The sequence below is a fragment of the Equus asinus genome, chromosome 4 (assembly GCF_041296235.1).
Source record: "Equus asinus isolate D_3611 breed Donkey chromosome 4, EquAss-T2T_v2, whole genome shotgun sequence".
NCBI lineage: Eukaryota > Metazoa > Chordata > Mammalia > Perissodactyla > Equidae > Equus > Equus asinus.
Window position 1 is genome coordinate 73,867,992 of NC_091793.1, and position 17,319 is coordinate 73,885,310.

The window sequence follows — 17,319 nt, forward strand, 5'->3', positions numbered from 1 at the left end:
TGTCAGAGGCGACAGGACAAACACCTGTCATGAAATAACTTTATGAGGTCTTGGTTCTGTGGTCTTGAATGAAGCAGCCTACATACAGCCTGCGATGTGACCCAGGTGCGCTGTCATGGTCCCACAGGACTGGCTGCCTATCCATCCACCACCACTTGGCTCCAAATCTGACTGTGTGAATTCAGAATCTTTGCAGCTGTGCTCTGTCTCTGCTGTCAGGGCATCTCTTTTCTGGTACACACTGTTACACAAGGACACCAAAATTGTTCCGCCTTTGGTCCCTAGTTCCAGCCACACATTGTTTCCTAGATCTTGGTCATTTAGAAAGATTCCTTGTGTATGGCCCTCTGCCTTCATAGATTGATAAGCCTAAAACGTTTAACCTATTTGAAAGGCTTCCCTGCCTCTCTGTCTTCTTCTCTCTCTGGACTTCTATTCATCAGACTAGTAAATTTGCTGAGCTATAGGTAAGAAGCGGATTGTTCCTAATCTTAAATTTTAACTAATTTCTTTCATCTTCACTGAGGTATAATTAACTATAATAAATTGCATAAACTTAAAGTATACATTGCAATGAGTTTTGACATAGATAAATGTCCATAAAACCATCATTGCAATAAAGACAATAAACATATATATATTTATTTCTAAAGTTTTTCCATGTTCTTTTGGACTCTCTCCCTCCAGTCCCTCGCTATCAATTTCTATCTTCCAATCTCCAGGAAACGTTGTTCTGCTTTCTCTCATTATAAATTAATTTTAAATTTCTAGCAGTTTATATAAATGAAATCATACGGTATATACGTTTTTGGTGGGATTTGTCTTCTTTCATGTCTTCTTTCATGTGTCTTCCTTCATAATTATTTCGAGATTCATCTGTGTTATTGTATGTATCAATAGTTTATTCCTTTTTGTTGCTGAGTATTTTCCATACCACCGTGGATATACCAGTTGATGGCTATTTGGATTGTTTCTAGTTTTTGACTATTATAATTAAAGCCGGCATGAGAATTCATGTACCAACATTTGCATAAGCATGTTTTCATTTTTCTGGGGTAAATATCTAGAGGTGAAATGGTGAGGTTTTAAGAAAGGTATATGTTTAATTTCTTCAGAAATGTCAATGATTTTCCAGAGTTGTTGTCTTATTTTACATCTACCAGCAGTGTATGAGAGTTCAACTTGCACTGCCTTCTAGGCCATACACAGTATGTTCGGTTTATTTAATTTTAGCTCTCTAGTGATCATATACTGATCTCTCATTGTGGTTTTAATTTAGCCTTCATTTTTTAAATGTTTCATAGCTTAGTGGAGATAGAGGAAGGTGAAACAATTCTGGAAGAGAAAAAGCTGAGAGGAGGGAAGGCAAGGTACAGACTCAAATATGTAATGAAATTAGTAACTAATAGGTATATAATTTTATTTTATTTTATTTATTTATTTTTGGTGAGGAAGATTAGCCTTGAGCTAACATCTGCCCCAAATCCTCCTCTTTTTTTGCTGAGGAGGATTAGCCTTGAGCTAACATCTGCCCCCAATCCTTTTCCGTTTTTTTGCTGAGGAAAGTTGGCCCTGATCTAACATCTGTGCTTTCTTCCTCTATTTTATATGTGTGATGCCTGCCACAGCATGGCTTGATAAGAGGTACATAGGTCCATGCCTGGGATCCAAACCTGCAAACCCTGGCCTGAAGCAGAGCACGCGAAGTTAAACACTACATCACTGGGCTGCCTCCTAGATGCACAATTTTAAACGGTTCTATTTAAAAAATAAGTGACAGTTGGGAATATAGAAATTTTAAAAATGGAGTATTGACATTATCCCTACAAAACAGGAAACAATTTAAAGTGTGTATACGAGAAAGCAGCATAATAATAGTGGTATTTAAATAGACTATCCATAGGTTTTCAGGACTGGTGGCCAAAAGAGTTGGAGAGAGATAAATTAACAGATAATTGCAATATTCCAGGCAGAAGTTAATGAGAAAAAGATTGGGGTGGTCACAATAAGAAGGAAAAATTTCATCAATGAAGACTTCCACGGCTTGGTAACTGACTAGAAGGAATGTGGGTTTGTACTTAGTAATGTCTTTTGCATCTTTCACAATAAGTATGGGTCATTTTCCTTCCTAAGACTTATAAAACAAAACAAAACAAAAAAATGAAAATTTACATTTAAATACCCAACGTCAATCTGCAACTGTTTAGGCAATACAGTACGCTGATGCCCTGGTTGGCGGTGAGGTAGAACAGGATCATGGGGCACGTGTCTTTCTGTGTGGGTTGAAGCTGAAATGATGCTGCATGGTTCATCTGTCAGAGCTTCCATTTTGAGTGTTCCGGCACCCTGTTCTCCTTGGAGGACCTGCCTCTTGCTTTGTGAGCATTAACAGCCTTGTTCTTGGCATTTCAGAGAAATGAATTTTGAATTCTCAATGACTTCATGCCTTCCAGTCTAGCAAGCACTTCCCCAGGGTGTAAGTGCTGAGATTTTTAACGGTTTTGCACGTCAAAGATTGGTAACCATATATTTCGGGAGTGTTTTGAAAGCCTGTGGCTTCCCGTCTCTCAGCACTGCAGATAAAGTTTGAGCTGAGCAGAAATTAAATGGAGGCAGAGTTTTCTGTTGGCTTGATCTATGGAAAGAATTTGGCTGAAAAGACTTGGGTTTTGACAATAAAGTTGCTGGCAGTGGCCTCTTAATGCTAGCAAGGACAGAAAAGAAGACAATGTTAATAGCACAAACCCAAAGCCAGTGTTCCAAGAGCACATGATGAATCCTGAAGCTGTCATTTACTCAAACTGAAATGCTAAAATGTGAGAGGCTGTTTTAACACCGTCACTGAGGCTGCATTCAGCACTGACCACATGTCACGTCATCAGGAGAGGGAGGAAGTGCTGGGAGGAGGTTTTAAACTTGAGGTCATATCCGTGTCATCAGTGCTGCTGGAGGAGACCAAGATATGACTAGGAGAATGGCATGTCTGCAGGGCATGCATGTGGAGACTGACCGTGTCTGGACACCTGGGCAATTCTCTGAGGGAAACTCCAGTGGGAGAATGGCACAAGCAATGCTTTGCAAGTTCATTGAGGAAAGTACTTGTGAATTTCTGATTACCACCTGCATCCAAAAGAACTAGCTACAAAGAATAGATAAGTGCCTTCAAAGACAAGGTTGTGGATGTAAGAAGTACATTTTTGGTACCTATTTTTGATGTTTCCATTAAGACAGGTGACTGTCAGGCACAAACTGTTAAATATCCAAGCTTACACCTACTATCTAAAGAAAGAACATGTGGTTTTCATCAGCTAAGATAGCCCTTCTTCCCAATGTGAAAAACACTAGTGGAAGTCCCACAGTCTGAAACAATACTAGCAGTACACCAGCACCGTGGGGGTACCAACATCCATTTTCGTCTTTTCAGTCAAATCTGCGCAAACAGATTTTAGTCATTAGTAGTGGCATGCCTGCTAAAACTAGTCCTGTATCATATTAATTCTTTACATTTCAATATTAAAAACATGCTCACCTTCCCTGATTTTAACTGGGGATGTATGACACATGCTCAGGAAAAAGAACTGGTCTTGTAGGCTCTATGCCTGAAAGAAAATCCCATTTTTTTCACTTTAGAAGCTTATAATATGTGGATTTAGGTATGAAACTCTCACTGGTCTAATGTCCATTTTCTTACCTAAAACTGAGGGCATAAAGCATATTTTAGAGCAAATCATAAATCAGATAATGCAAAATATCTAGCCTTATGTTTGGAAAATATTGGGCATGTATGATTGATTCCAATCTGAACAAGTATTTTGCCTAAAATGTCCTTTACCCTGGTTCTGCTTTGAAATAGAAAAACTTTCCCTTCTATAACTCAGGGGAGGGATATAGAGGAGATTAGAGAAAGAAATGTAAGCAAACCTGATTTCACCAATTGCCTGCAGCCAATTGCTTCCAGCTGTCTTAGTTGTCTTTAGACCATTTTCCAGATAGAGTTACACAACCGTGATGAAGTATCTGCCTCTTGCTGGATTGCGAGGGTATGACTGTTTGTCGGATCTACACGGATTCACAAGAGCTTACTGTTTTATATACCTAGATGCCATGAAATTCTTCCTTTCTAGTGGAGTAGAATTCTTTATAACCAGGCTTTAAGTTCTATATAAGAGAATAACCACTTATGCCTCTTTCATTGTGTAGTTACTTCAATTAATTACACGTAAACACTGAGAACCTTAAGGGAGTATGTTCTGTTACGTACTTGCTTAGGTAAATTTCTTAACTTCTCGTAGGTGGCTTGGCTGAGCTATCTTACAGGGCCTTTATGAGAATCCCACAGGATAAAGTATATGAGAGTGACTTGAAATGTACAAAATGATAGAAACATAGGGAGTATTATTAAAGAATCTTTTTTTTTTCAGATTTGTGGGTCATGCTTCCTTTTTCTTTATCCAGTAATTAACTGTCCAAGAATGTTTTCCTTGATTTTATAGGATTTATCCTTCCACATCTGTTTATGTGAAACAGTTACTGAAAATCCTTTGTATTTGTGAAAAAGACCCTGAGGACTCTAAAGCATGTGGGCAAATGTGTTGCACTTTCATAGGAAGTAACTAGAAGTAGGAAGCAATCATGCATGATTTAGTGTAAATTGTTTTGGGAACTGATAGATCACTACTTATCATCCTGTTTCCACTTGTAGATATGTAATACAAAGGAGAGCAAATTTTCCTTGCAGATTAATGACGGTGGCAACAGAGATTCTAATTTCCCAAGTGAAACACTTTTTACCCAGTGGTAGCTGTGGGAGACAGGTCTGAACCTCATTAAACTTACTGTGTGTTACACATGGACAACCTAATTCAATTCCCGTAAAAACAGGCAAATAGGCCGTCAATGTAAATTAAATCCAAAGGTAAACGAGTGTCACTATGGCACTATATTACATGAGCATTTATCTCATAAATGGAAAAGTGAATTAAACTGTTAATTTCAATAGCAGTTTTAGAAGAACAAGTCCCAAGCTGTAGGAGTCAAAAAGAGAAGCGTGTTTTTCTCCATGTGAATTACAATACTCTCCAGTCTGCCCCCTTTTGAGGTTCACGTTTTGTTTGTAGTCCTTTTTAAAAACCAGATATCCAATAATTTCCATTTTATCCTCATTTAAAATTTTCTAATTTAGTGTTGGACCCCCAGGGTAACCTTCTCTGAACCATTCTCCTCACCATGACCAGTGATGTGCAAAATATGCCACTGTCATTCCTCACTTGATATCTTTCAGAACTCCTTAAAGTCTTCACAGTAAAAGCCTAAAAACCCATGGTTTAGAAAGATTATCATGACTGAGCATCAACTCAATGCTCCCTTGTTCCCCTCTCACATCTCTGTCTACTCTGCGCTCCCCACCCCCATCAAACATTCTGAATTTCAGTCACACTGAGCTACTTAAAATTCTTTGATGGGGGGGGGGGCTGGCCCCATGGCCGAGTGGTTAAGTTCGCGCGCTCCGCTGCAGGCAGCCCAGTGTTTCGTTGGTTCGAATCCTGGGCGCGGACATGGCACTGCTCATCAAACCACGCTGAGGCAGCGTCCCACATGCCACAACTGGAAGGACCCACAACGAAGAATATACAACTATGTACCGGGGGGCTTTGGGGAGAAAAAGGAGAAAATAAAATCTTTAAAAAAAAAAAAATTCTTTGATGGGGGCCGGCCCAGTGGTGCAGCAGTTAAGTGGGAACATTCCGCTTTGGTGGCCCGGGGTTCACCAGTCAGATCCCGGATGCAGACACGGCACCACTTGGCAAGCCATGCTGTGGTAGGCATCTCGCATTTAAACTAAAAAGAGGATTGGCAGCAGATGTTAGCTCAGGGCTAATCTTCCTCAAAAACAAAAAAATTCTTTGATGTATTCTATTGTCTTTTTTCCACTGCTAACCCTTGGGATTTTCTTCCTCATTCCCTTTTCAAACTGGACTACAGTGTTCCGTCTTTCAAGATCTAGCTAGTATGTGCTGCCCTGATCACGGACCTTTCCCCTATGAAATAATTGACTTGCACTGTGGCCCCTCTACTGCAATATTCAATTCTGTCATAGCACTATTACATAGCTCCAAAGCTATCTTACTCATCACTGCTCTATCTTCCTGTTCAAAGGGTAACATATCTTACTCATCTTTGTCTTTATAACATCAAGCACCGTGCCTGGCCAAGAGTATATGATCAGAAAGTTTTTTAAACATTTTTGAGTGAATGAATGAAAGCTGATAAATATGAGGAAGCTAATAACAGAGCGTTACCTTCAGGGTATAGGCTCTCCATCGCCAAAGTAAGCTTTATCACACCCTGGTTCTTGCAGAGGAACAACTGGCCCTGCATGGCATCCTAGAGACTTTTTATGTTCCCTTGCAGGCAAAGGCTTGAACTGTAGCTTATCTGAGTCTGGGCAGGACATTTTGTGATCCTCCACGCACAGGAGAGGATGGGTGGGCTGACAGGAGCTGCTAAGAGGCCATCTCTCACTTGCCCTCCTAACTTCTCTTGGGGGCTGTCGTGAGATGGTCTCTCAACTCCTCCAGGGTTCTTTCTACTTCATTCCCCTTAGAACAAACCTACAGATTTAAAAACCATTTAGCTACAGTTTAAATTTGGTGTATCCTACAATTTGTGTCGCAGGAAACTTTTGTATCATGTGGTACTTTTCAGGATATAGGACAAGATCCACAAGAAACAGATTTGGCTTATTCTTCGCTTCACTGTCTGTGTAAGTAATACCTTGTACATGTCTGAAATGGGCTCTTATCTTTCTAGGTAGAATCAGTCAGACTTTGCTTTACCTTGTTTTGTGAACTTGACACTTCTTTATCATTTCTTTTCTCTTAGTTTTATTTTTTTCCTTTTCTTTTCCTCTTCCTTTTCTTTTTCTCTCCCTTTCTCTTCCTTCCTTCTCTCCTTCCCTCCTTCACTCCTTCCTTTCATTCTCTCTTTCTTTCTTTTCTACTCTCTTTTCTTCCTTCTCTACTTCTCTGTCTCTCTCCCTTCATGCCAATGCTATCTGGTTTAGATGACATACGCTTAGCATTCAGAAACCTTATTTCCTTAAATTTCTTAAAAGTCATCAAATGAGATCCTTACCTTCATGTGCGTAATAGCAATGTTTGAAAAACAAGTCCGAAGAAGTAGGAGTTAAAAAGAGGAGAGTTTTGGGGGCCGGGCCAGTTGTGCAGTGGTTAGGTTCGCAGGCTGCTTCAGTGGTCCAGGGTTCACAGGTTTGGATACTGGGCACAGAACTACACACAGCTTATCAAGCCAAGCTGTGGCGGCATCCCACATACAAAACAAAGGAAGATTGGAACAAATGTTATCTCAGGGCCAATTGTCCTCACCAAAAAAATAAAAGAGGAGAGTTTTTCTTCATGTGAACTACGTGGCAAGGAAAAGACACTAGAGGATAATAATTTGCTGTTTATAGGAAAACTTCAGATATTTCGATATTTCTGTTTTATACCTAAACATGACTCTGGTTTCCCCTACCTTGACAAAAAGAACCTTCGTTTAAGAAATAGGCAATCAATACTATTTAAACATTGTGGCAGCCTAGAGATTGCCTCACTATAGATAATTCTCTAGAGCACTCGGCATTGTCCTCAAAAAGAAGTTTGCAGGGTATTAATTACACAAAAAACAAGGAGGACAGAAGGTTCCCAAAATACCCAATATTCTTTAATAGTTGTCTTATTTTTCTTGTTCATTAAAGACAGAAACTAGAGGAGAAACAATTGTCACTTGGAAGTTAATTCCTTCTCAAGGCACCAAAAATATTTCTTAATCACAGAGCAGCTGGTTTTTCCTCTTATAAAATGAGGATAACAATACTAAATTTACTGTCTTGTGAAGGGAAATAATTAAGTTGAAATTGTAACCAGAAATTAAGTTTTAAATAATAGTATTATTTTCAATTTTTCTTCAGTCAGTAATAGAAAGGAAAATCAAGCTGCACTGAGAATTCGCAGCATTGTTCTCTCCATCTCCTTCTGTGGGATGACTGTCTTATTTGTCTTATGTAAATGCCCAAAAGACTACAAAAGCTCCTTTATGCAGGTGGCTATACCAGTGGCAATGCCATTCTGGAAGGTATCTATGGTACATCAATCCAGGCTTTGTTAGGACTAAAGTAACCTGAACAAGTATTTAACAGCTGCCGCAGTAAGCCTCAGATAAGGTCTTCCTTTTAGAGAGTTAATTCTACTTGAGAATTTGGATAAAATAAAGGCATGTTGACCTTCCTTTGTCTCAGAGCATGTTCTTAAAATCCTTTTTTGTTTTGTTCCGCTATAGTTTTTAAATTTTGAGTCTTGCAAAGGAGATGCGTAAGTGAAAAAAAGTCTTTCATAAAGCACAGAATACTCCTGTAAATATTCATCTTCTGAGATAGTTTGCATCAAGGTAGCTACATCTCTGGCAGGTGGTCCTCTTAGCGTTAATTTGATCCCTTATCGCCAGTTTGGCAGTTGAGATCAACCCAGTAGTTTCAACTAGTGGTTCTTATGTCAAATCATGGATTATAGAAATCTGTATGCGATGTCTTCTGTGAGCTTATAAACTCCTGTAGGGATTGTATGCCAATTTGATGTTAGCACAGTTTCTGACTAGATCATTAACTGAGATCACTAACTCTGCCCTACAAATGTTTTGCTTTACATGTGGATCACCTAATTGCTACTCAATAAATGCCACTGGGTTTGAGTACTTTTTGAATTTCCCATTAATGTAGTTAACCCATTGATGGTCAACTATGGTAAAGATATGATGCCATGCACAGTAAGATTTGACCAACTAAGTTCTGGGACTCTTAGGGAACAAGGTGCATGGTTGCCTTTTTAGGCTTTAGGGCAATATCATTGAGAAAGAGCAAATGAGGATTTGGATAAGTAAGCTAACCATTGCCATTCAAATCACACAATCCAGACAGGCACCTATTTCACCTGTGCAAAGCCAGCTGGTCTGTTTTTACTCATCACGTGTGACAATTTATATCTTAATCTTGGTTTATCCCACAATAAACCATCCCTACAGAGAACAAATCCAAGCAGTACTGTGTTTTCCAATTGGTGGCAAGTCTTGTGACAAGTTAATTCGCCCTGTCAGTCTCTTGGAAGCGGCTCTTCTGTTACAGTGGGAACTGGGTAATGTAAAAGATATCTCTTAAACTGGTCAAATGATTTAATAAAACGTCTGTGAAGTCAGTTTAACAGAAATCCTTTAACTCACATTGGGATAAATGGAAGAGGTAATAACTCTAAGATTAACTTCAATCGCTGGTTTCAGCTTGTGATTCTAGGCCTGGCTCATTGGAGACAGTTGGCATCTTCTCATTAGGAACTGGCTCGGCGCACCCGTGCTCAGAGCCTGTGGCTGCCATGTCTGCAATCTGTCTGGGGGAGTGACATATGCTGAGCCTCGAGTGAATCGCACTGGGCAATTTGCAGAAAATGTTGAGAGCAAGAAAAATGATTACTGTCTTTTAGGTCAGAGTAAGGGATACAAATTCCAGTGTCTTATAATAATTTTAGAACAAAAATACCAGTACAACTATTTCTTTCCATATTTTTAGGCAGACTGAAATGTCAGGGCTTAGCTCCTGATTTTCCTCTCCCATGAAGTCTTTGGCACTGACTCGGGCAACCCTTCATCAATTCCCCATATCAGTTGTTCCATGCATTCTGAGCACAGGCTATTAGATATTTTTATTTAATTGTTTGATAGATTATATTATTGTCTTCACAAAGAAATGATAACCTTCTCCTGGACTGTAAGTAGATGTTAAGGCCATACCTTCACTGAGAATAGGCCTTCACTTTACATATCTTTATATCTCCTGAATATAACACAATCCCCGGTCCTCCCCTAATACCACTTTTCCTTCCAGCTTCTGCCTCATCTTTCTTCTTTTTTTTTTTTTTTTAAAAATTCTTTAAAAGAGTTTTCAAAACACACTACTTCCAATTGCTCTTTTCCTTTTCTCCATTGGATCATCTCCCATCAGCCTTTGGTTGCCACCATTCCACAAACTTCTCTTCTCAAGATCACCAATAGCCTCCACATTGCCATATCCAAAGTTCAATATTAAATCCTCCTATTATTTAACCCATCAGCTTATAGTTGTTCATTCTCTCTTGCTTGTATTCACAGTTTTCAATTAGCATCAAGGATATGGTATTCATTTGGCATTTCTCTAGCTTTTCTGTCTTCGTCTCCTTTGCATGTTCCTGCTCATTTCCATTAACCATTAAATATTGGAGTGCCCTAGGGTCTCAGCATCTTTCTTCCCATGCTGCTTCCTTGAATATTTCCCCTTGTCTTATGTCTTTACAAACTGTCTGTATTCTGGTGACTTCTAAATGTATACATCTACCTAAATGTTTCCTGTGAACTCCAGAGTCTTTTTCTCTCTATTGACTACTTTATGTCCTTACTGAATATCAAATAGGCATTCAAAGTTGACATGTTAAAATCTGAGTCCTGATTACCCCAAACCTACTGTTCCTATAGTCTCCTTTAGATCAGTAAATGGCATCTCTGATTATCCACTTGTGCAGGTCAAAATCTTTTAGGGTAATTCTTGACTCCTCTACGTTTTTCACACTCATCTCTTAGCATCTAATTCATTAGTAAGTAATTCAGATTCTTTATTGAAAATATACCCAGAATGCCATCAGTTATTATCATTTTCACTTGCTATCACCCTGTTGCAAACCCACCATCAATCTCTCACTTGATTATTATCAATAATCTCCAACATAGACACCCTGATTCTGCCTTTGCTCTCTTTCGATCACTTCTGATTGTCCACACAGTAGCAGGCACTGTCATATTTGTAAAATCTAAGACAGTGCATGACATCTGCTTGAAAGCTTTCAACTTTCCAAACTTACTCTGTGTAAAAGCCAATGAAAGTCCTTAGAATCCTATCCAAGCGCTCTCTTTCCCCTTTTGCTGTTCTGCATTCATTTCCTATAACTCTAGGGTTAACTCACCTTGCTCCAGTCAGACTGCTGTCTTGCTGTTCTTCAAATGCATCAGTTACCCCCATTTGAAGACCTTACTCTTGCTTCTCTCCTTTCCTAAAACACACCTCCCCAGATAAACCCAATGTGTTCTCTCTTGTCCCCATTAAGCCTTTATCCAAATGCCACCTTATCAGTGAAATCTCACTTGACCACTCCATCTAAGATTACAACACCCTCTCCAACTCAGATTTGTATCCCTTCTCCCTTTTTGATTTTTCTCCATAGAATCTATCTCTGTCCAACATACTGTTACATGTATTTGCTTTGTTTACAGTTTGTCCATTTCTAACAAGGATGTCATCTCTATCTTGGCACAACTTCTGTTCTGTTTGTTTATTGCCCTTTACCTAGAAGCTAAAACTATGCCTGGCAGATAGTAGATGCTCAATAAAATATCATTAAATGATTAAGAGATGAATACAATAGTTGCTTAGTAGACATTGGTTTGGTTAAATTTAAAGGTGATGCTCATTAATTAATTACCTAGCAAGTTAAGCAATGGTCAGTTCCTCCTGAAAAATCATTTTAAAACCTAAAAGAGAGCATAAGAATAAATTCTAGAGCTTGAAAGACCTAGGCTCTAAATCCTAGAACCAACACTCATTAGCTATTAGCTTTGGGTAATCTATCCTCTCCGAGCCTCATAGCATCTATAAAATGTGTTTAATGATATCTAAATTACATTATCATTATAGAAAATGAAAAAAATAAGTAAAGCATCTACCCCAGTACCCAGCACATAGTAGGCTACTCTTACGAAGTCTGATAATTTTCTTGGACATAAGTGAAGCCAATTCATTTAAAGAGTAAGAAGCCATAGGTGTGGAAATATTTTCTAAGTCTTTTTGGAAAACAAACGCAAAATAAATTGAGTAAGGTTTTTCTAAAACTTCTCCCCAAAATCCAACTCTTCTAAATACTTTTTCTATTCTGAGTTGTTGGTATCCATGATTTTCTACAGAGAATCCTTTGTGTTTGTTCCATCAAGAGCATTCATTGGAGGAGTAGCCTTTCCTAGAAGTCTGCTCCAAGATTTCTCTAGGAGTTGCATCTAAGTTTCTACTATATACTCTGCAAGTTTCATTACACATTTCTTGTGTGGAAAATGGCAGCTACATCATAACTCCACCTGGTTAAAAGTGATTGTAAACAACATGCTGATTTCAGAGATGCAAGATGTAAAAAAGAAAATAAAACAATAAAATCACCAAAAACTTGATTTAGAATGGATAAATTACAGTATTAAAGGAATTCTTTTGGCAATGGTTTATTTATGTATTTTATTTCTCAGAATAAAAACTTATTTTAATATAAAAATGTTATTTAAATTTATTTTATTTCTCTGAATACAAACTTCTGAGAAATTTAAGTTATTTATAGTGAAAACAGAGCATAAGATTGAATTTACATTTTTCAAATATTTATCTCTAAAAATAAAGACAACAATCTTTTTTTCTACTTCATTGTCTCAAATATATTTTCAAAGAAGTTCTCTTAGAACTTTCGTGTTCCTAATCTAATGTTTTAATAACACATTTTTAAAGCACTTAAGTTTTTTTTTTTTCTTTTTTTGCACATTCAATTACAAATCTGGTAGAAAGAAGAAAGGCCTGAATATAGTACTCTTGGAATTCATTCACTGCATTGACCAGCTTTAGTTAACCTAAAAGTTCTTTTTCTAGTTTACCAGCATTTCAAGGGAAGCCTCAGAAGACTAGTCCAATTTCTGGTGACAAAGATTCTCTCATGGATCAAACTTGACTCAGGATCCCCTAAACTCTTTTTCAGCTGGCCTCGACTTTTGGACTCTGTGTTCATCTCTGCATGGTTCACTTTTAGCAAGAGTCCTGCTAAGTCAGTTTAGTTGGAATGCCCCATCAGCCATAGCTGATCACTCTTGATATCTAATCAGGTTCCTCACCCTCTACCATGCCCTAGGTGATGTCTGATCACCTTGGCCTGTTTTCAGCAAGAATCCTGTTGGGTTGGTTTAGCCAGAATCCCCCCAACACCTGATGTTTCCTCTTAGTATTTTTCCATCCTTTGACCCTCACCCTGCTCCTTGGCTATAAATCCCCATTTGCCCGTTATGTATTTGGAATTGAGCCCAGTTCTATACTGAGGTCTCTTTTCCCCTATTCCAATAGTTCTAAACAAAATTGTTTTTACCACCTTAACTACCATTCAGTTCTGATTATTCTTTAACACTGGTAAAGACAAAGGACATACTTACAAAGATTTTTCCTAGCAGCATAAAAAACTCAGACATAAGAACCAACTATACAGAGATTTATAAGAGAAGGTGACTCCACCCCCTTCCCAATTTGATTTAGGCAATTGCTGAGTCCCATAAGAGATGGAGAGATAAGAGATGGCTTATGAGTTGTAATTAGTGTCCACATCCATCACAATTGTGGAAATTGCAAATAGACATTAACAAAAGGAATAACACCTCTTCTTCCTCTGAGTAAGGAGATTGAAGAATAGAATATGTGCTAGGTTAGATAAAGGCCATTTATAATAAAGATATCAATTACCCAGAGGTTGCCTTTTTAAATATGAATGCTTCTATTTTACTTGTCAAGTGAAGTTTCTTAAATAATTCTATAAATAAATGTCTCCTTAATTTCTCTTTGCCTTCACTCATTTAATCAATTAAGAAATAATTATTAAATGACAACTACTCCTAATTTAGGTGCTTAGTAGGCATAAATACACTTCAGAGAAATTACTTTTGCTATATAATCTTACCCCATCAACAGTTAAAAAGCAACATTTTGTCTATCAAATCCAAATTATCAAAAATCCCAGGTTGTTTTAGTTCATTTGGGCTGCTATAGCAAAAATACTACAAATTGGGCTGCTTATAAACAATAAACATGTATTTCTCACAATTCTGGAGGCTGGAAATTCCAAGATTGTGGTGCTCGCAGAGTCAATGTCTGCTGAGAGCCCACTTCCTGACAGACAGCTGTCTTTTCACTGTTACCTCACATAGCAGAAAGGGACAAGCTAGCTCTCTGAAGTCTCTTTTATAGGGGCATTAATCCCAATCATGGGGACTCTGCCTTCACGATCTAGTCATATCCCAAAGACCTCACCTCCTAACACCGTCACCTTGGGGGTTAGGATCTCAACATATGAATTTTGGGGCGGTGAAGGGAGGAGCAGGGGTTGCAAATATCCAGACTGTAGTTCAGATCAATAGTTTCCTTATCAGTAGGTTCATGCACCACTTCTCAGGCCAATTTTTTTTAACCAAAGAAAGAGGAAGTATTGATGAAATGCATATTTAATTGTAATGTACTTGTTGCTTGGTAGGGCCATTCTTCTTCTTGTTCTTTTTAAGGAAACACACAAATAAGTGCAAGGTATGCCTCAGGGAGCCATTTACAAGTGTTGTTAAGGTAAACTGATACTAACATTTGTCTAAAAGATATCAATGATATTCTTTTGTCAGAAAATTCCCTTTCTATATATAGCCCAAGGCATTACTCCGTGAGCTGTAAATGTATTCTCTTCAAAAGCGTGTCAGTCTCGAATTGGATAATCTATATTTGGTGCATACCAGAAATGTGATGGGAAAATGAGTAGAAGCAGATGCTACTGCTGTGGAGATACATACACGCAAGTTAAGCGAAAACTAATTGCAACATGTAGGTAAAACAGGTACAATATATTTAACTATCTCCAATGCTGCCTGCCATGGAAATTATTACAAATATATGAAGACAATGTCATATATTAATACAGGGACTAGGAAAAAGTCTCTTCATTTTAGAGCTATCTGAGCATGACATAGAATTTATGATGTTCCCATTATACACTGGAGTTTTTCCAATTAATTTCCATACCTTGAAGAATTTTCATCGACATGTGCTACACAATTCTTAGGTAAATAGCCACAGTTGGAATGATAAAATCAACTTTTTTAAAATTATCGTCCAGAGCCCACAATAATCCTGTCTGCCTATACCAAATTCTAAAGATGCTACTGAAAAATTTGGGTCCAAACATCTGAGACATTACTTAAACAGGTTATACAGTAAGGAGAAGGATCATCAGTGATAGCTTGTCTTAAGGTTAGTGAATAAATTTTAAAATTTACATATTCTCCCTATTACAAATGTTCTCTCATGTCTTACATAAAATTTCTCTTTGTGTCTAAACACTTTCAACTAATCCATAGAATAGAGAGAATTCTTGGGATTGCATTGAAGCTATGGTTCATGAATAAGGCTGCTATACCCAATTCAAATAGTTAATACTCAAGTGATTCTAGATGTTATTTGAAATTTGTCAGTGTGTGCAAAGATGGCTTAGAGACCAAGGCTGGCCCTTTCTGGGATAGATGCATGACTCTGTGGAAGCTAGAGGGTTTTTAGAGGTCCTTAAATAGAGCGTATTTGAACCAAGTCAGAGCCTATGTTGGCTTAAATGCTGAAAGTCACCATGTGGAGTTGAGTCTGATGGCCGTGTTGGGCCATGTGTAAATGAGTAAGCGGAGGAAACTTGTCACAGGAGAGATTTGAGTAGGTGCCTAGCGAGAAGCAGAGAAGAGAGAAATGGGCAGTGTGGCATAGGTTTCTGACTTTCCAGTTCACACGCTTTTATTTGATAGTTGTTTATTCCCGGTTCTTTGGTATTGTGAAATCACCTTATACCAACAATAAACCTTTCACTGATTACTTCTGTTAGTTTGCGTAGGCTTATACTCAAAGCATAAGGAAAAAATTCTTGACTACAAAACGATCTTGGATTTGGATTAGTGAGAAAATTGAAATAAGATACTTCATGTGGAGAGACAAAAATAAAAGACATACAAGGAGATGGAAATTTGCAAACCACTTTTGCAGATATGGAGGGTATGCAGCTATAATGCAACTACTTATATGGGGTTTTTGACAATAAGTTTACAAACAGAGTTTGGAGACATTAATATCTTTGGCCTCAAATTAGAGTTTGTATTGGATTCCCACAAGCAGTGGTATCTACTAAATGTTTTGAAGCAGGTGAGTGGCCTGATAAAATTGGCAGATATTTGAAAGAAACAAGCCATAACTTTTTAGTTGAGTTGTCATAACAAGATTATCCAAAAAGAAGTACCATCATGCTTCAAGAAAATGTAGCAATCAGAATTTGAGGGGCTGGCCTGGTGGCGCAGCAGTTAAGTTAGCACGTTCCGCTTCTCAGCCGCCCAGGGTTTGCCAGTTCAGATCCCGGATGCGGACATGACACTGCTTGGCAAAAGCCATGCTGTGGTAGGCGTCCCGCATATAAAGTAGAGGAAGATGGGCACAGATGTTTGCTCGGGGCCAGTCTTCCTCAGCAAAAAGAGGAGGATTGGCAGTAGTTAGCTCAGGGCTAATCTTTCTCAAAAAAAAAAAAAAAAAGAATTTGAACAGCTGAAAGTGAGGACCTCCATATGTTAGGTAAGTTACATGGGGATAGATATAGCATGAGAACAAGAGATTTGAGTCAGCATGCACCTGAGGAATTTTGTTTATAAGATGTTTAAAATGTAAAAGGTCATAGAGGTGGTCAATTTCAAGAGCCCTTTCAGAATCTAGGAAATTCTGTCGGAATGGAAATGAGAAGACTGGTAGAGAAACTCTGAGCCCAGTTTCCTAGATTCAACTACAGTTGTTCCTATTTCATTTGGTTTGTATGTTGAGATTAGGCATAACATTTCATTTTTAACGGTGCTATTAATTTTAAGAGTTTAACAGTATAAAATTGTCCATAGTATAAGGAGAAAATGAGGGACTCCAAGTTATTCACATTAGAACCAAGTCTTTTTGTGGACTCTCACTCAAGAGTCCCTTCCAGAGGCTCCTCTTCCAGGGCCCTCGTTCCTGACTTTAGATTAGCTCCTGTTTTTCCAACGTGCATGTTTCCAGGTACTATCAAAATGACTATAGATAAACTGAATATTAGGTATTTGTAATTATAGTAAGGATTTTCTTTTTTTCTTAGATATGTAAAATACTTTCATTTATAACATATTCCATTTGGCATAATTATTAAAATTGTTGATGTGGGTGAAATAATTTGCTTTCTTTTTTTTTAAAGATTGACACCTGAGCTAACATCTGTTGCCAATCATCTTTTTTCTTTTTTCTTCTTCTCTCCAAAGTCCCCCAGTATGGTTGTTGATTCTAGTTGTGAGCACCTCTGGTTGTGCTATGTGGGACACCGCCTCATCATGGCCTGATGAGCAGTGCCATGTCCATGCTCAGGATCCGAACCA

The 17,319-nt window shown here is 38.1% G+C and overlaps 1 long non-coding RNA gene across 1 annotated transcript in view; it reads right to left on the reverse strand.

Moving 5' to 3' along the window:
* LOC139045104 (uncharacterized) overlaps window positions 1-17,319 on the reverse strand; it is an 83,096-nt gene that overhangs the window by 24,885 nt on the left and 40,892 nt on the right. The window lies entirely within an intron of this gene.